General features: G+C 39.7%; 1 protein-coding gene across 6 annotated transcripts in view; it reads left to right on the top strand.

Moving 5' to 3' along the window:
• Positions 1 to 19258, top strand: part of Slc20a2 (solute carrier family 20 member 2) — a 96702-nt gene that overhangs the window by 28521 nt on the left and 48923 nt on the right. The window contains exon 1 of one of the 6 annotated variants that reach the window (XM_003464552.5): positions 5334 to 7165. The exons of the other annotated variants lie outside the window; for them this stretch is intronic. The gene's annotated coding sequence lies outside the window, so the exon portion shown is untranslated. Of the gene's footprint in view, positions 1 to 5333; positions 7166 to 19258 lie in introns of those variants that run through there. 6 annotated transcript variants of the gene reach the window in all.

Here is a 19258-nt window from a genome sequence, read left to right as displayed (position 1 = left end):
ATGCATATATAACTATCCACAGAGTGAGGCATGTACGTGAATATAATTTTTAAAATCTGTGTCAGGCATCATCCTGAATGCTTTATCTGCATTAAGTTGTCTTTGTAAGAGTCCTAGAAGTTGAATTCTGTTAAATACTTGTGTATAACCTTAAAACTAACAATTGGTGGAGCTAGGATTTGATTGAACCTAGCAGTACAGCTCTAATTAAAATGCTCTTCTGTCGCCCTCTTTTCCTCAGAAAGTCTTTAATTTCCAAGTTTAGTAGTGTGGTAGGCCTTACTCAAAAAAGGTGGTGCAGCTGGGTGTGGTGGCTCACATCTGTACTCCCAGCTCTGGAGGCAGAGGCAAGAGGATTGCAAGTTCAAGCCCATCTGCGAAACTAGGGAGACCTTGTCTCAAAATTTTGAAAAATAAATAAAAAAGGGGCTGGGTATGCAGCACTCTAGTATTGGGACAAATGCTGCTGAGTCGCCATGAGACACTGTTGCTAGGAAGTGTTGTGATTCAAATAAGGAATAGTAGCTGGTACTTAGGTAACAAAATGTAAAACATACTGGGAAATCAGCTGTTTGTTGTGTGACTGGAGTTGTGTGTTGTTTTCCTGTGGTAGGTGAAGTGAAAAGTACACATTTATGACGAACAGTTGAGATTGTGTCCCACACACATTTAGCAATACAGTTTGATTTGTGATGTGTAAAATTTACCTTCACAATTTTTTGTGAAAAAGTGATTGCTATACATAGTATAAGTAAAATTTTAGGAAAATATTACTTATTTAGACAAAGCAATGTTTGTCAAGTGGTTTTAGCAGGTTCTCTTGTTTTATTTTGGTCAAACTTGATTACTATTACTGCTGTCTTAAAAACAGAAAACTCAATTTAACATTTTGTTGCTAGATTCAAATAATAAAACTACAGTTAAAAGTATTTTCAAAGCTCAAACTGGTGGTGCATAGCTATAAGCCCCTGCTCTCAGGGAGGCTGAGATAGGAAAGTTTGAGCCCAGCTTGGGCAACTTAGCTTAGACCCTGTCTTAAAATAAAAAATAAGAAAAAAGGGCTAAAGATGCAGCTCAGTGCAAAAGCCCTAGGTTCAATCCCAGTATTGGGGGAAAATTTTTGTTTTTCAGAGATAGAGATTTAGCTTAGTGGTGGAATATTTGCGTTTATGAAGCCCTGGATTCCATTCCTGGCACTGAAAATATATATATATTTTTTTCCTAATTTTCAAATTACTTATCTTTAAATCTAATGTTTGACTTTGTTCCAAAGTCTCCAATTATTGTACATTTAAGGTTTCTTGTTTTAAATTAGCTCAAAGAGTAATAAATTACAGAAGTTCACGTTGCAATTAATAAGCCAGTGTTTGTTTTTCCTTTTAAGGTGTCTTCATTGCATAAGATCCCTGTGCTCATTTGTTTTGAGTCAGAGGCTGTTGCGGTGTCTGTCTCCAGCAATGCCAAGCCTAGCAGCTTGAATCACAGAGAGAGGAGGAAGCCCCTAGTTTCCAAATAGAGGAAGGACAGCCTTAGTTTTTAATGGAGTGACGACTGAGATTGGAGGGCGTGAAAACATGTTTGAACCCTGTGCTGTGATGCAGGTGTATGAACTCAAGGCAAAATGGAAAGAAGGAAAACAAATACTGAAGTGTATTTAGCACCTTCTCTATACTGGGTGATGCCTTTGATGATAACACTGTATCTATTACAGTGTCACCTGCAGTCATATACAGCCATTGGTCTATCTCTGTCTTTCTTGCTGTATGTGCATAAACCTATGAATTTATTTTTAAAATGTTTATGCCAGGTACTGTTCTATGTGCTTTACTGATATAAACCATTCTGATCTTCATATTGCTTCCTACCCTTTATTGTCATTGGGTACTTCACAGCCTAGATTTGGAGAAATGAGTAACTAACCAGTAGTGGAAACAGCTGCTATGTGTGGAGTTGAAATCTGAACCCTAACTACTGCCCAGACCCACATCATAGCTTGCCTTGCGCCCTGTGCTTCTCTTCTGTGTGACGGTCTCCCCACTCCTTTCACTGCTGAAAACTGACCACCACACTGGGGCTCAATTTAGATGTTATTTCTCCCAAGGTATCTTTCTTGACCAGCACAACTGGAAACTATTCTTTTAACATTCCTGTTGGTATAAATTTTTAATCTTTTGCTTACTAATGATGCCTTAATGCATAACAAAAAGCATATGTATCTGTCTCATATCAGATTATAGACCCCTTAAGGCAAAGCTGTCATTTATACTACTTTGTGCTGTGGTCACAGCTGTCTGCCATTCATACGAAGGTTGCACTTGCTTGAGTTTCCTGTAGCAGGAATCAGCTGTTTAACCAGTGTTTGTTAAATAGATAACTAATAGTAGCATAAAATTTCCCAGTGGAATTCTAGGGTACTTTAACAAAATCAACTATTAAAGTAAGTGTTCACACAATAGCAGTGATAGTGTGCCTTTACTTTCATAGTCCTAATAGAAATCTTGTCATAAAATTATATTATTCATCAATTTTAAAAACAATTCATCATGTTGGGAGTATGACTCAGTGGCACAACACCTGCCTGGCAAGCACAAGATCTTGAGTTTGATTTCCAGTACAAAAACCAAAAACAAAAATACCTTACTTGAAGAATTATTTCACAAAAAAAGAATGCTGAATAAAAAGCTTTCTATTTACAGAGTTCTCAGTTTATGTATGTATAAAATGATACTCAATTCATTTCTTTAGTGTTAAGACAGACTCATTGGATTATACTAATGAGATCATTCTGAAAAATACAGTGAATAGGAGGCATAATTTCTTTAGCTTTTTTTTTTTTTTTTTTTTTTTGATACCAGGAATCAAACTCCATTAGCTTGTGCTTGCCAGGCAGGCGTTTGTGCTGCTGAGCTGTATTTCCAGCCCTTTTTTAGCATTCAGCTCATTAAAGGTGTGTGCATTAGTGAGTGAGTGCTGCAGAGCTAACCACCTGACACTGGTTCCTGAGAGAACAAGCATTTCGAATGCCTCAAAGTTCTGCAGGCCACACGGTGTCTGCACTAACATAGATGCTGTCTGGACAGACTGGGTGTGCAGAGACCTCAGGAAGCTTCCAGAGAATGAGCCCTTTTTATGGCTGTGGGTTATTTTGCTGTTGTCCTGGTGGCCAAGCCAGGCTCAAGGATTAGGATATAGGAAATAGGCCCAAATAGGGCATCATTACTAGTACAGAGTACCAAGACACACAATTCATATGAATTATTTAGTGCCCCAAATTCTCATTCAGCCTCTAGACCTGAAGAAATATAGTAGAGAAAAATTAAACAAGCCCTTGTGGTTATAGGCTTTTTAAAGCATTTATTGACCCCAGGTTTCTCTGAAATACTAACAATGATTGGAAGTTCCTTTCAACTTTCTATTCTCTGAAGCTTTGAGCTGTAAAAGCAAGAAACCTTTAATCCTTGTTCAGAAAGTAGTCCAAACTGGTCCTCAGTGTGTACACATTGACAGCAGAGATGTGATCATGGCAGCCACCATTGTTTATTCTTTTTTTTTTTTTTTTTTTTTTTGTCTTTTTCCTTTTTATCGGTACCAGGGATTGAACTCACGACTGCCTGCTTGCAAGGCAGGCTCTTATGCCGCTGAGCTAAGTCCCCAGCCCCATCCACGCTGGCCACCATTGTTTATTAAGAGTGCTGGCCGCCAGTGCTGCCTGTCACCTCATTGGGTTCCTGCACTGCCCTTTGATGTCAGCATTGTCACCCCATTTTATAGACCAGGAACAGATGCCCAGGGGTCAGGAAGGATCCAGAGGGCATATGCTGAGCAGGTGGTTCATTCCATTTTGACCCTAGGTCTCCCTTCAAAAGAATTTCTTCCCTCATGGATTGGTATGACTTTTTTTTTTTTATTAAACATTTATTTAGGCTGTGAGTATATCATCCTCAAAAAACCTGAGAACTATGGTAGAATCTGAATTTTTCCCCCTATTCCATCACCTTGGACCAAATCACCAGATTCAATTTGAAGATGATAACTGCTATTCTTGTTTGTAATTTTTAGGTATTTTGGAATATGTGATCTCTCCATGATCTATTGCTCTTCTGAGCAAAGTAAATGCTCAGTAAAAGCAAAATACAGAATATTCCCATAGTCAAGAGCCTGTATCTTAAATTTCATCTGGAAATTACCTTCATTTAAAAGTGAACTACATGTGTGCTCCCTGCTTGAAACATGAGCTGAAACATGCCCCTTCTTTCTGTTTGTAGCATCTAGCCTGATAACTTGAAAGCACCAGTGCCTACAGGATTCAAAACTGAACTTCACTCTAGGAATGAAAATAAGTTCTTCCCTTTTTTTTTTTTTTGGTTTATTTACCTTCTTTTTGGTCCTTTCTTTCTAAAGGTCCTTTTGGTCCTTTCTGCCTCAGTTCCACGGTATTCCACAGCTTTTCATTTTTTGTTTTTTAGCCTCCTGCCAGGCTAGCCTCATGGCTCTTTCCGTTTTTTTAGATCCCAAACCCCTTTTCAGTAAAGCTATAAAGAAATTTATCACTCCAGGAAAATGCACATAGAACCTTTTGCATGTTATTTCAGAAGTTAAGAGTACAGTCTCTAAACTTGGTGGGGTGTGTGTGTGTGTGTGTTTGAGATTGGGTCTCCCCTGTAGTTTAGGCTGGCCTTGGACTCACTTTTTAGCCCAGGCTGATCTTGGTCTCTGCAAAGATCCTACTGCCTCAGCCTCTTCAGTGCTGTGATTACAGGCATGCACCACTACACCTGGCTTAAAGTATAGTCTCTAGACTTTCAATCAGTGAGGACAAAACTAAACTTTTTCATTCTCATATGCCAGTTCTGTTTTCGTTTATTGCAAATAAAAGAGCAAGCATACACTCACAGGTGTGTGATTGTTAATACAGTTGTAGAAAACTGTTGCCAGGAAAGTGTTTCCAGATGTGAGCTCCTTCGTGTGACAGTCATTCTGCATATATGTGTACTGGACATTGCAGACTCAGGTCCTCTGCATCGAGATGCTCTGGTTGCCAGATGCCACTCACTCTCGCATACACACAGCAAGCCTTCCAATAACAGGCCTTATATTCATTGCATTGTGAAATGAATGTATTGGATGTGTTATTAAAATTAATTTCATCTTTTGTTTTTTAAAAGCAACTACTAGAAAATTAATATACACATTGCAATCTTTATTCAGGTTAATTCATTACCATGAAATCACAAAAATAGGAATTGTTTATTTCTTGTATCTACCGGATTAAAGACCCCACAAATGGCCACCCTTTACTTACATGGTGCTGCTTTTTCCTCCTCTCCCTACCCAAAATTTTTGCAGCAGAACAAGTGGGGAGACTTCACTTGTCAATGGTACATGCAGATTTTTGTCTACTGTTGTAAGTTGCCTACAGCAAAGATGAAGTTGACTCAGGTTATGTTCACTAATGAAAAGGAAACAGCAAAGTGACTAACATAGGTTGGAGGCCACACTATTTTCTGTGGAATGTTTTGCTTCTTGCATCTTGTAGCAGGTGTGGCTGCTGTTGAAAGAAACAGCAGAGTCACACGCAGCATAGCTGAGACATGAGAGACAGGAAAATTGCTCAGCGTCACCCACCTTCAGTACATGCAATGGATGTGAGCTCCATTGAACACTGAGTTCTTCTCCAGTGCAAAATTCTGGCATAAATGAACTTAATATATTTGCTTTTTCTTACTTTCTCATTTAGGTCAAACATAGTATTTTACTTATAGACTTCTCTATTGAAACATGCCATGATAGGATAAGAATAATTAGGTCAAAAGTAGCTTCATGGCTTCTATAGGGTTATAGCTAAATAGTTAATATGGAAGCTACATCCTACAGGGTGTGGACAGGGGATAGAGTAATCCAGTGTTGATTCCAGTCATTGGATTATCTTATGTCTGTTTACTTAACTGTTTAAAACACAAAGAAGGGAGGCCAGTGCAGTGGCACATGCACTTCTGAGGCCAGAGAGTTTGAGGTCAGGCAGTGCTCATCAGTCCCTTCCTCAAAAAGTGGCAGGAGGAGGGGAAGATGACATCTAAAGTTATTTGCAGAGTTGACTGAAGTTCACAAGTGCTTTGATGGCCTTCATAATATACCCAGTGAGAACAAAACATCAGAACTGAAATGCCTAGAGCAAACGAGTGTGAATCACTCTGAATAGATAAAAATGGTTCTGTGTCTTTGTTCCAAGTCATACTTACTAGGGGCATTTATACTTTGTCATGTTCTGATTTTCTGTTACCTATCAGCTGTGTGCTTGGAGTCTTAGTTTGAGCTTCAGTGTTTTTTGAGGATTGTGAGTTACCTATAGAACACTGTTTTTTTCCACTCCTAGCCAGCCAAGCTGCTAAATGCACTTCAAAATGTTCCTTGCCCGAAACAATGTCTTTTGAAATATTTGAGATGTTTGCTTTCAATTGTGGCGTACTGTTGAGTCTGTATCATGGTGACTGGTTGGGAGGTGTAAAAGACAGTTTCAGAGGCAAGCGAGTGGCTGTAAATGGTTCTTCACCTGTAAAGGCTTTTATGGAAGCTCGTTCATTGACAGACTTGGCCATCTGTGTGTTCGATAGCATTACATCTGATTATGCTGTTTAAGTAATCTGACCAAACATCCTTTTCCTCTGCCTTTCCTTGGGAAGAGTATACTATACTGCCACCTTGTTGCCAAAGTTTTGTCTGAACTGGATGTGCTTAAAAATCAAGTGATTGCTAGTTGCAAAAAAAGAGCTTATTCTTTCTCTTTGTCAGTACTTGCAAAACCAACTTAAGTTAGTGTTGTTGGACTGAATTCAGCAGTGGGCATGACCATGATGCTATGTATTGTTCACTAGGGCACGCCCCTTGGCCACATTTCCCATTAAGAGGACATCAGTGTTGTCCTAGTGAATAAATCCCAGCACACATGATGTAAATCAGCGTGTTCCTGCCGGCTGCTCGGCTGCAGTTAATTTTAGCCAGGGTTTGTTCTATGAGTTGTAAAACTGTTTACCCAAGTAGAAGTTAGTAAGCTGAAATGTGACTTCTCAGCCTAATGTGATAGGATATTTTAGTCTTCGGATTGTGTTTATGATCGGGAGAGCAGCCTGCTGAAGAACTGTGGTTCAGATTTCCTTTGAAACTCCTTGTAAGTACTGGGCGAATTTTAAAGACTTCTCCTTGTTATTTGTGCCTTAAATCTTCCTAATAATGACTGTTACAGCAATTCCTTATCTCTTGGGCAAACTGGAAACTTGGTGTTGATACTTCAGACCTATCTAAAAACAATGGCAAAGTTGTGCACTGCTGCGAGAAACCTGCCTTACTCTGTTTTCCCAGAGAAAGTGTTTTATTCTCACTTACTTTTATTTTTGCAAAAACAATCTGTAAATTATTACCTATCCATTAAAATGTTTTTTAGTGGAAATGGCACCTATAAATCCTGAAATGTTATATTGTGTCTCTGTGATTTATTTTCTATGGTAACCTAACTCTTAGGGAAAAAATGTTACAAGTGCATTCCTCTTACGCCAGGCTCTACAAGTTTATGCTACACAAATAATGGAAGCCTCAAGTGTAATTTTGTTAGATGTGTAGATAGACAACTTTTATTTTTAAAGATTTTGTGCTTTAAAATAGACTTATGTAATCCTAAAGAGAAGCCCTCTTGAGAAATTAATTTTGTAGGAAAGTTTCAGCAATTTAAGATATCTTCTAGTTTAGTTAACAATTATTCAAAGTAAGAAATTCACTATTGTTAACTGCTCTTAATTCATGAGTTATTAAATATTCAATATTTTACATTAAGCCAGAATCACCTTACTTAGTTTGAAGTGTGTTGGCACCCAGAGGAAACTGTCAAACAGCCTGCTTATAGCATAGAACCAGGCAGGAATTTTCAGTTACCGCGTAAACTTTATCACCTCAAGGAATGTTGATTTTAATGAAACAACTGGGCTTCCTAGTCTCCATCTATGAGCAGGGAGGCAAGCCCTCAGTGCTGAGAATGCCATTTTCCCGTTTTACAAAGCTTTATTTAAAGACTTCTTTGTTCTATGTGTTGTCCGATTTTTAAATACAAATGACATAAAGTATCAACAATGAAAGGAAATGTTTTAGCACTAAGTAGGAGAAGAATGTAAGAAAAGAAAATAGAACTGAATCCTTAAACTATTTTTAGAAAAATACTTTTCTGAAACTTTTTTCTTGAGCAGAAACTTATAGTACAGATTAATTATAACAAATTTTTCTAGTGTCATCTTCAGCAATACAAGGAATTGTGTTACAGTGTATGCTTCATAATATATGCTTTATCAAAAGAATGTAACATTTCCTGTTATTTTGTTAGTTAAGGTACCATCAGAATCTCAATGGAGTGTTTTAAGGGTATAAGATTGTTGTAAGTTTTCACACTAAAATTCATTTGATCAATTATAGTTTTTAGTGCTGTCTGAAAGAAAAGCTGGCTAGAATTTGTCCTTTTTTAAAAATTTAACAGGTTTCTATAGATTTCTCTGCTGGTAGGATGTATGTATTTTTGGACAACTTGTTAAAATGCTCATAAACACTTCCAGAGTGTTTGTTCTAGTGATTTATGTACTGTGAGAGAGTGATCTGGGCACAGGAAAGAAGAGATAGTTTCAGTTATGTAAGAGACAGTGCTGAACTCTCCCGTGTTTGCTGGTGCTGTCTCTCTCATCCCAACTTATCCTCTGTACCCAACGAAGTGACACTGATTTTGAGGGTTCCCGCTTCATTTGAACCTCAGTTGTCTTGTTAGGACCTGGATGTGACAGATGAAGTGAGTGGAACTGGTGCAGACACAAATGAGAGAGTCACATGCTGAGAGCCTTGGGTGGTGGAGGACCTGCTCGGAGCCGGGAGCAGCCGCCTCAGCCTGTGTGGTGCACAGTTGCACCTGCCGCGCTGTGATCCCCGTAGGCCCCTGTGCACACTCGTGGTTCATGCCATCAGAGCTGCTCTCACCAGCCCTACTCTCCTCAGTCTAGTCTTCGGCACTCTCCTCAGCCTAGTCTTCTGCCCCTTGAGAGGCCGAGAGACCCAGAAACTGCAGAGTAGCTGTGGTGTGTTTGTTTTATTCCAAGAGAACAGCCTCTGCCCTAAAGCTTTGAGGAAGTTTCATGGAAACAGAATCTTTCCCTTTCCTCCTCATGATTTTTTTGCCCCAGTGCTGGAAGTTGAACCAGAGACTCACCAGTAGGCAAGTACTTTACCCCTGAGTCAACTCCGCACATGAGTGAAGTTTTCAGTAGAAAATTTATCTGTATGCAGTGCAGGAAGTATACTATACATTTGAGCCTTTGAGCATGGAGCCATTCTCTTCTTTCACCAGGACATTTGGTAGAAGAGGCTGTGTTATATCCAGAGTCAGCGGGGTTATTTAAAGTGAAAGGCAAAGTGAGCAGGGAGATGCCGTCCTTCAGCTTCGATGCCTAGGACAGAAGTGTGTGTCCATGGGAAGGGACTGGGAGGAATGCTGATGTTTCTGGGAAGTTCCGGGACTACTGTTACTATGCAGCATGTGTTATGAATTCCCCAAGCATGTACAAAGAGAGCACAGTTCCTACTCCTACGGAACTTGCAGGCTAAAATTCCTCAGTGAAAACACAAACACAGAAACCGACCCCTGGGGGAAGAAAAGAAGAAGAGAAGGACAGAGGGTGGAGCAGAGCTGAGGTTAGCTTGTAGCTTCTTGTGGTGCCTGCTTCAAGATGCTGCTTGCCTTCCTCTTGCTGCAATTAGGTCCGCAGATAGGTGAGCACCTTGTCTCCTTCTTTTGTAGACAGGAGGAGACTGCAGCTTCAGCAGCCCTTGACACTGTTATTTTGTGGAAAGATAACCCTGACACAAAGACCAGTACTTCTCCCATGATATTGAGATAGAAATCTGAATTTGATTTTTGGAACTACCTTCCATCCTGAACTGGTTTGAGGCTGGACAGGTTACTTAGCCCTACGCTGGCTTACAATGCCCAGTCAGCTGTTGAGCTGGAAGGTAGGTATTATTACTGCAGCTCATCAGGGAGTCAGGAGAGTGTGACTCAGGAGAGCTAGCCAGGCAGCTGGCACATGGGAGATTCATAAATCTGAGCCCGCCGCCTGCGTCTATTAATCACTCTTCTCTGTGCCGACCTCAGCGAGTCTGCAACTGAGGTTCTGGGTCTGATTCTTGGCTCCACAACCGAAAGGCATTTGGAATGGCCTCCACAAAGAATCTCCAAAAAATGATTAAAGGGTTGGGAAATGATGCCCATAATAAGAGGTTAGAGAACTTGTATTATTTAGCCTGGAGGGGAAAAGATGACTGAGAGACTCTTGAATTGTTATTCCACCCATGTGTGTCTTTGAACCAACCAGATCTGTTTCCTTCAGGATTGACGAGCCAAGCCAGCCAGGGCAGTGCAGGGCAACTCTCTGGCGGTGGGAGCCTGGGTCCTTGGCATCACACTAAGGGAGCCCTTGTGTGACTCTCAGGCTCTCAGGCCTGGGACCTCTTGGTACAGAGATTGGCACCAAGGCCAATGTGTATGAAGAAGCCTCTACAACAATTGTGATTTGTGCTGTATTTCAGGGACCACTCAGTGAGCTATTAGAAAAAAATTAAGTAGGAGAAATGTAGACCTTTTCTTGAAATCACTAAAACTGAGTTTATGTTTGTCTGCAGTGTTTCCAGTATTGTCTTTGAAGCAAAGAGATAAGTGACCTCTCAAAGTCCCTTCTAGCTCTGACTTTGCCAATAGATTTCTTTTTGTTGCTTGAAGAAGATTGATAATTAACCAGGGAACTTTTGCAATGAATTCAGTGGTTAAGGCAGTATCCATTACTTTGTAGACTTACTTTTCTTTCTTGTGGTACTAGGTATGAAACCCAGGGCCTCACACGTGCTGGGCAAGTGCTGTCCTACTGAGCTACATAGAAGCCCTGACAGTGCCATTCTAAACGAATGAACAAATGAAACAATGTGGGAGCAGCAACACTGACCATCAAATGCAGTCTACTGTGCTTTAGTAGTGTTGTTAAATAACTCCCCATACTGCATTTCACCTTTTATACCCCCTTGCAGGGACAGTTGAACAGAGGTGGTATAGTCAACACAGGGATCCCCTTGACATTATCCCATAGTCACTTTCTGTCACACCCTGCTGGCTAAATCGGTCGTAGTCTTCAGGAAGCATGTTCCTGATAGGAGGCTGTGGCAGAAGTTTGGTTCTCCTCCAGTTCTCCAGCTCTGTCCCTTCCTCTGGAGAAGATTTGGTGGGTGACCTGACCTTCCAGTTGTGGGCATGCCATTCCTCATCCCACTGTGACAGCCTAGAAGCAGGGCAGCATAGAAGGACTGTGGAGATCTAGACCGCTGTCATGAGCTATCAGGTGTGAGGACTTCCCTGGAGTTGGGTTCCCTGGACTGTCATGTTTCCATTCGAATAGGCCAGTGTTGCACATGCGAGGCATTTGACCCCAAGTCTGTGACACACAGCAGTAGAAATATCCAAGGCACAAGTTTCTGCCCCTTGCTTGTCATGAGTAGTCTGGACTCAGGCAAATGGCCTGCAAGACTCCTAAGTGATTCCTAAGAGCCCCACTTCAGATTTACTTGCATATCTATAAGTGTGTTTTAAGCTAGTTACATCTTTGTTCTTCTGTATTTTCCGTTGTGCTTTTTGTTTGAGGGAATTGCCTTGGGTTGAAGACAGACTACTGAGAGTATCTATTGTTATACTTTGTATAGCACCTAGTACAAGATTTTTGTAATCATCGGAAAGAATTGGCTCTCTGAGGACATGTTTTACCAGTACAGTTGAGTGTCGTACAGTAACACATTGCAGTGTCTAAGAACATGCCCTCCCTTAGCTGGGAATTGTGGCACTAATGTTTTAGCTCTTGAAAATAGGCTAGGTAAAATCCTTGGCTTCTGTAGCTATTAACGTACTTAATTCTATGTTTGCAGAGTATGTAAAAGTCTTTGGAGTGAAAAAAAACAGGCAAGGGGAGTCTCGTTCACTTTCCACTTGGCAGAGGCCCTGAAGTGGCAAGTATGTTCTTATTCAGGCTTTGGATCTAGTTTGAAAACTGACCTCTTAGACATCAAGCTGCATAGACTTTATTTTTTGCATCTGTGCCTATTTTCAGAAAATAAGAGGCCCTGGAGCCACTTGCACCCTAAGATAGATATCCAGAGGGCATAGAGTGCCAATTATTAGCTCATTTAAATTTTTAAAAATAAAATTCATGTATTTACCTAGAAAAACTGAAATAACAAGAGTTAGAACACATTTCATTGTGTTCCATTGTTATGGGTGTTGAAAAGGGAGTCACCAGGCATCAGAGAGTTAACACCCTGAATGAGTACAAACACAATTTCTTCAAAACCTATGGATTCTCAGTAACTGTATACCCAATAGGAAAATTCCAGATGACTCATCCATTATGTCCTTAACAACAGTAGTAAGAAGGCTGCTGTCAGAGCAAGGTGTGTAGCTCTGGGGCACACACACTCTGCATGTGTGTAGCCATGGGTTTAGTACCCATCAAGCACCCCAAAACATTATGTTTATTTCTATAAAGAGACAAGTCACTCTTTTTAGTCATTCTTTTGTAGTATGTCTTCATTGGAAAAATAAAGTTGTTTCTCACATCAATTTAGAGTTAGTTCATATATGTGCCTTGAAAAAATAAAAGTAGCTAAGAGATGTGGGGTAAACTTTGTTTCTTATCATTGTTTAGTCAAAAAAATTAAACTTGAAATGCTAGAAGACAAAAGCCTCTTACTTATTAGACTATGCAGGAGTCCCTGATCTAATAATTTAATAAAATATACCCAGAAACAACTAATAGTAAACCGATTAAATAATTTATAGTGATCCCCTGTAATGCAACATTATGTAGTCATTTAAAATGATGCTGTTATATATATATATATATATATATATATATATATATCGAGTAAACTGGCAAATTACAAGATCTTATGTATTTATGACCCCATTTTATAGAGGATATTTATGTTTATATACATAAAAAAGAACACTATACCCCCAATATATGCATTAGTTACTAGTAAGAAATGATTCGTGATTCCTTCTTTTTTGATTTTCCCCCTTCTGTATGTTGCATCATTTCTTCAGTGAGTACGTTATATAAAAATGAAAACTTTCTTTTTACACAGAACTATTTTAATTAGTGTTTATATTAACTGTTTTATTTAATTTGGACCTGTCAGGGGCTTACACAATAAATGCTGAAGCCAACTGATAAAACTAATATAGTATTCCAAAATACTACAAAAACAAAAAAAGAAAAGAAAAACTAGTACAGTGTACTAATCGTGATTGTTTTGTAGCAGTAGGTTAGGATCAAGAGGTTTAACCAAATGCTGTGTTGCAGTGAATATTTATTTATTTTTTTATTTTTTTGTCTTTTTATCGGTACCGGGGATCGAACTCACGACTGCCTGCTTCCAAGGCAGGCGCTTATGCCGCTGAGCTAAATCCCCAGCCCCTGCAGTGAATATTTAAAATAGTATTTTTGGTATTGGGATATGTATTTAAATTTGGGGAGGGACCATAGTTTAGGATCTTAAGCTTGAAGTGGGGAATGGTGGAGCCATGCTCCTCAGACCTCCAGAAATATCTTGAGTGACAGCTTTGGGGATGATGGAAAGAATAAGTCACCAGCTAGGATTTGCAGGTTGTTCATCTTTGCAGTATCACCATGTGTCTCACCAGTGTGTACTAAAAATGATAGCACTTTAAGAGAGTCCTGGTTTTCTCTGTTACTACTGCCAAACACTGCTAAGATGTCCTTGTGGCCTCAATCAGAAGGTCATTTGGGAAAATTGTTTTGATACTGGTGGGTTAGTAAAGCCTGGAGCAAAAACAGTAGCCCTAATTTCAGCCAATTTCGTACAGTGACACATGACAATAAGGACTTTTGATGGTTATTTAGGGGTCTGTGAAATACATTCCTGATGTGGGCCTGGAGGGAAGTGAAATCTGTAACCAGGCATATGTAGGGCACAGAGGTTTAGATTGAGACTAAATTGAATCCAGCTCAGCTGCACTGACACCTTCTGGTTTGGAACCAGTGTGTCTGAGGTAAACAGTGTCTAGGGTCGTGTGCAGCACTGTTTTGGCCTAGCTTCTGCTTGTGAAAATTTATGACTCATAGACAAGTGTTTCCTGAAACCAGAAAGCTGATCATTCCCGTTTCTTTTGTCCCCTGTTCATCCTTAGGAGGAGCACAGGTCCTTTCTCTCCCACCTCTCCTTGCTGTCTTGCCTCTCACTTCTCCAGTGACAGGTGGGAGTGGTGGGTAATTCTCACCCTCAAGTCCCCTGGAGAAGTGAGGACGCCCCTGCATGGGGATGTGGGCTTGAGGGGTTCAGTGAACGTCAGTCAGTGTGCTGCAGTTCCAAGACACCTATGTGCCCGGTGCACAGAAAGCTTGACAGAGCCAAGTCCAGGGCCCGAGCAGCTGCCTCAGCCTAGATTTGTGAGACTCATAGAGTGCGACCAGGCCACGAGATTTAATTAAGAGAATTATATGCAAGTTGAGTGGCTCAAAAGAAGAAAGAAAATATCATCTTTAAAAGGGATAAAGTAGGTGAAAGTATTTTTGTGGACTGTAGATGACATTCGGTAAGGCAAAAGCTGTCAAAGGAAAGAGGCTAGCTTTCCAAGGAGGAGAGTGGCTTTTAGTTTGAAGATCTAGTGTGATCTCATTTTCTTCCTTCTTGTTTTTGCTTTTGCTGTTGTGTGATCATTCGCCTTTGTGTTTGCTATTACTCTGAATTCTAAAAGCAAAAGAGATGGAGATGTAGTTAACATAGTGAGATGGTCAGGACTTATAAACAAGCTCATGCATTATAAAGGATTTTTAAAAAGCAATTGTGTTCACATGACTTGAAATTAAAGTGGCAGCTGGATCAGGAAGAGAGAATGACTGGGCTGTCCTGTCACTTTCTGCCCCAGCCTGCTGGCCAGAACTGAGCGCCCTTAAGGACTTTGAGGGAGAGCTTCCAGTCACGTGCCTCTTTCTGTCAGACTTGATCTTGTCTCCACTGCTGCCTGCCTTTGCTTGGGTTCCCTGTCCCTTGGGTCCTAGAGTCTTCCAGCTCTGTCAGACTTGTCAGTAATAATTAATTAAACCCCAAATTTTTATTTAAGGAAAGTTGACTCAAACTGATCTAGAAGAAACTTTGATCAGGTATGAAATGTTGACCTTGTAATATTCACTCAGAAGTACTGTATTAGAATGGCTTTTTTAAACCTTAATTTTTATTGTGTTCCAAGAAGCAGAGAAAGAGTTTCGGTTTTTGTTTGTTTGTTTGTTTTGATTGTTTTTGTTGTGGTACCAGGGATCAAACTGCCACTGAGCTAAATCCCCAGGCCCCAAGATTTTAGTTTCTTAACAATAAAGATTTTATTTTCTACCATTCTTCTAAATATTAAGTAATCAACTTATAGGAACTCCAGTGATCAGAATGGATCCAGCTGTGGAAAAACAGTACAGATGTAAAAGTATCTTTTTCTTTTTTTTTTGTCTTTTTCGTTTTTATCGGTACCAGGGATCGAAACGACTGTCTGCTTACAAGGCAGGCACTTATGCTGCTGAGCTAAATCCCCAGCCCTAAAAGTATCTTTTTCTAAAGACAAATATTTATCACTTCGCAGAGTAACTCCAGTTCCTCCCAAATACCCAGTGCTTCCCTGGCCTGTGAGGGCAATCTCCAGCCCACTCACAGCTGTGGCGACATGAAACAGCACAGCTGGGAGGAAAACCTTTCCTTTTCCTAAGTGCAACTCAGGCTGCCCAGGGTTCATCCCAGTGAGCCAGACTGTGAAGGGTGAAACATGAGGAAAGTCTGAGCAGGGCTATCAGCATCCTACTCTGCAGGGGAAGTAACGTCACAGGAGTAATTCAGCCAGATTCACAAAAACTTGAAGGACAGCATCAGAGTTCTGAGTAGTGGGGAGATCTGTAACCAGAGCTGCTGCAATCAGTGTATTATCTAAAATAGCCAGTTTTCAACACCAGATATCTATACAGATATCTCAATCTGTATGAAAGATGTAAAGGAACTGAGTACTGTGACACAAGGACTGGGGGAGGCAATAGAGTCTGTTTTTAAGGGAGCTCACATACTGAACTTTGCAGATGATTTTTATTAACTGTGTTTAAAGAGTGAGGAAACCATGTTCAAGGGATTAAAAGAAGGTAGGGTAGCAGTAACTTGTCCAACAGAGAATATTCATAAAGAAATATAAATTATTTCTAAAAGAAACAGATGGAGATAAGACACCAAAAGCATCAGCAACACAAGCAAAAATATTGAACTACATCAGAATTTAAAACTTTTGTACACCAGAGGACCCAGTAGAATACAAAGGCAACCTATAGGATGGCAGAAAAATATCTATAAATCATGCATCTGGTAAGAGGTTAGTACCTAGAATACATAGAGGATTCCTATAGTTCAGCAATGTTTTTTTAAAACCCTGCTTTTAATAGGTATGAGGGACTTGGCTAAAAAGCATGTGACAGAATGTTCAATATCACTTGTCATTAGGGAAATGAAAATCAAAGCTACAAGGTATCACCTCCAATCCATTAGGTTAATTGCTATATGTATGAAAATGATAGAAAATCACAAATGTTGGCAAAGACATGGAGATGGTGGAACCCTATACATTATTAGTAGAAATGTTGAATGGTGAGGCTATTGTGGAAATCAGTATGGCAGTTGCTTAAGAATTAAAAGCAGAACTACTAGATCATCTAGTAGTTCCACTTCTACATGTAGATTCAAAGTAACTGAAAACATGAGCTCCAAGAAATATTTGTATACCTGTGTTCACAATAGTATTGTTCACCAATAACTAAACAATGAAGCAACTCATGTCCACTGACGGCTGAATGGAGGAGTAAAATGTGGCATACAGATACATACAATTCACTATTCCATTTTTAAAAGGGAGGAAATTCTAACACATAGTGCAACGTTAGTGAACCCTGTAGATATTATGCTAAATAAAACAAGCTGGTCACAAAAGGATAATGCTGTATGATTCCACTCAAATGAGATTTAGAGGGATGGGTGGTGAAGGTTGTAAAACAATGTTAATGTGTTTAATGAAGCCAAGCTGCCCATTTAACCTTGTTAAGATGGTAAATTTTATTTTTGTGCATCTTACCACAATTAAAATTTAAAGAAAGAAAAAAGAGAAAAAAATTAATTCAGGAGTTGAAAAATATAGTAACTAAATGAAAAGCTCACTAGAGGGCTCAGCAGTAAATTGGGGTTAACAGAAGACCCAGCAGACTTGATGATAGAGCAAGGGAAGTTACACAGTCTGACAGCCGGAGAAGAGAATGAGGAAAAGCAACAACCACAGAGAAATATGGGTCACCATTAAGTGCACCAGAGGAAGAGGAAAATGACAAGCTTACATATTTAAATAATTAACATTTTAAAATTAATTAAACATTTAAAGAATATTTTAACTTTTCAAATTTGATGAAATATGTTATATATCCAGGAAGCATAACAAAAGTCCAATGAAGATGAACATAAAAAGATCTAAATCCAGACACATTTGTGTCAAAAGACTGAAGGAGAGGAGGAAACCCCACAAGCAGTAAGAGAGAAGCTACTGTCCCATAAGTGGAACTCTAGCAAAGCTCACCGCTGTCACCTACCTCTTAGCTCTTCAGAACCCTGTGGCTGGAAGGCAGTGAGATGACATAGTAAAGGTGCTAACGGATCCCAAATCTAGCAAAGCTGTCTTCCAAAAGTGAAGGCAAAATAAAAACCTTCCCAACTAAATAAAAACTCAGAGAATCCATTGGCAGCACTCCTGCCTTGCAAGAAATACTGAGGAAGTAATCCATGCTGAAAGAAGTAGCTCTGGGCAGGTTTGAATCCCCCCACACACAAACACATACTGAAGCTCTGGTACTAGTCATTAAGCAGTTAATGATAAAGTCCAAATAATTGCTTGTTTCTTTTGCACCTTAGACTTGGTTGCTCTTTAGTTCTTATAAGAAAGGTCCTTGTAGTTATATTGGAGTATCTTCCCTCACTCTGAGTTGTCTAAAGGAAAAACAGGCCACGAAATAGACACCTCTTTATCTCTTGGCCCGCCCTGCATCCCTCCTACCCCAACTGCCTTCCCTCCCACCCTCTCTGAACTGGGGTGGAACCTGGACCCCATGTATGCTAGGCAGGCACTCTGCCACTGAGCCCCCTGCTACCCCTACCACTTCACCATCGTCCAGGAGGAATCAGGTTCTCTCATTCTTCTCCAAATGAGGAAATGGTTTTCAAGGAAATCTTTTCAACTGTCTTGTCTCTTTCATGGTTTGTTAGCTGCTATTCCTATGGTTCTTTGAAGGTAACATCAAACAACTGTTTATGGTTTCTTAATTCAGGAAATGATTTCAATTTAGTTAGTCTCTTTTGAAGCAATAAAGAGCTACTTAATCTCCACCTGACTGACCAATCACGTGAGTAATTTTGTGAATTTATTCACTCATTTAACCTGTTTACACTGCTAGTTTGTCAAATTATTGGTGGAGTTGAATCCTTTCTGGTTTCTGATGAAGCATTTCTGAACCTTGGACATTCTTACGTGGCAAAGGGAAGAGGCTAGCTAAATCTGCTTAATAATTATTTGTCCTTTCTTGCTTTGTCTGCCACTTATAGACTATTGTTTAAGAATCTCTGGAATAGGGGCTAGGGATTTAGCTCAGTGGCTCAAGCATTTGCCTGGTAAGTGTGAGGTCATTAGTTTAAACTCCAGTACCAAAAAAAAAAAAAAAAAAAAAATCAATCTCTGGAGTAAACAAGAAATAGAATGTTTTAAGTTGAGCGTGAAAAATAGTTGAGATAATTATCACTTATCAATGCTTTGTAGTATCAGAATCAAAGCTTTAATACCAGCCCTATTCTTAATGAACTTCAAAAATAATCAGAACAAAATTAGCAAATAAGTATGTAAGAACCAAGATATCTATTTACATCCATGGTTCCATTTTAAACTGTGGCTGAAAGGAAAGTATTTCCCTAATATAGCATTTGGCGCCAAGCCAGACAGCCCAACACGGGAGGTCACAGAGTGGGAACAAGTCATCTTAGGCTTGCCAGCTGATACAAGCTTCATATGTTAAGTGATTTGATTCGAGAATCAATCTGTTTTTGGTTATCAGTGAAAAAGAAAAAA

The sequence above is a fragment of the Cavia porcellus genome, unplaced genomic scaffold (genome assembly GCF_034190915.1).
Source record: "Cavia porcellus strain 051 isolate PalLab524CR breed Dunkin Hartley unplaced genomic scaffold, mCavPor4.1 scaffold_29, whole genome shotgun sequence".
NCBI lineage: Eukaryota > Metazoa > Chordata > Mammalia > Rodentia > Caviidae > Cavia > Cavia porcellus.
Note: the sequence above shows the minus strand (reverse complement) of the source record. Positions and strands in the feature narration are given on the sequence as shown.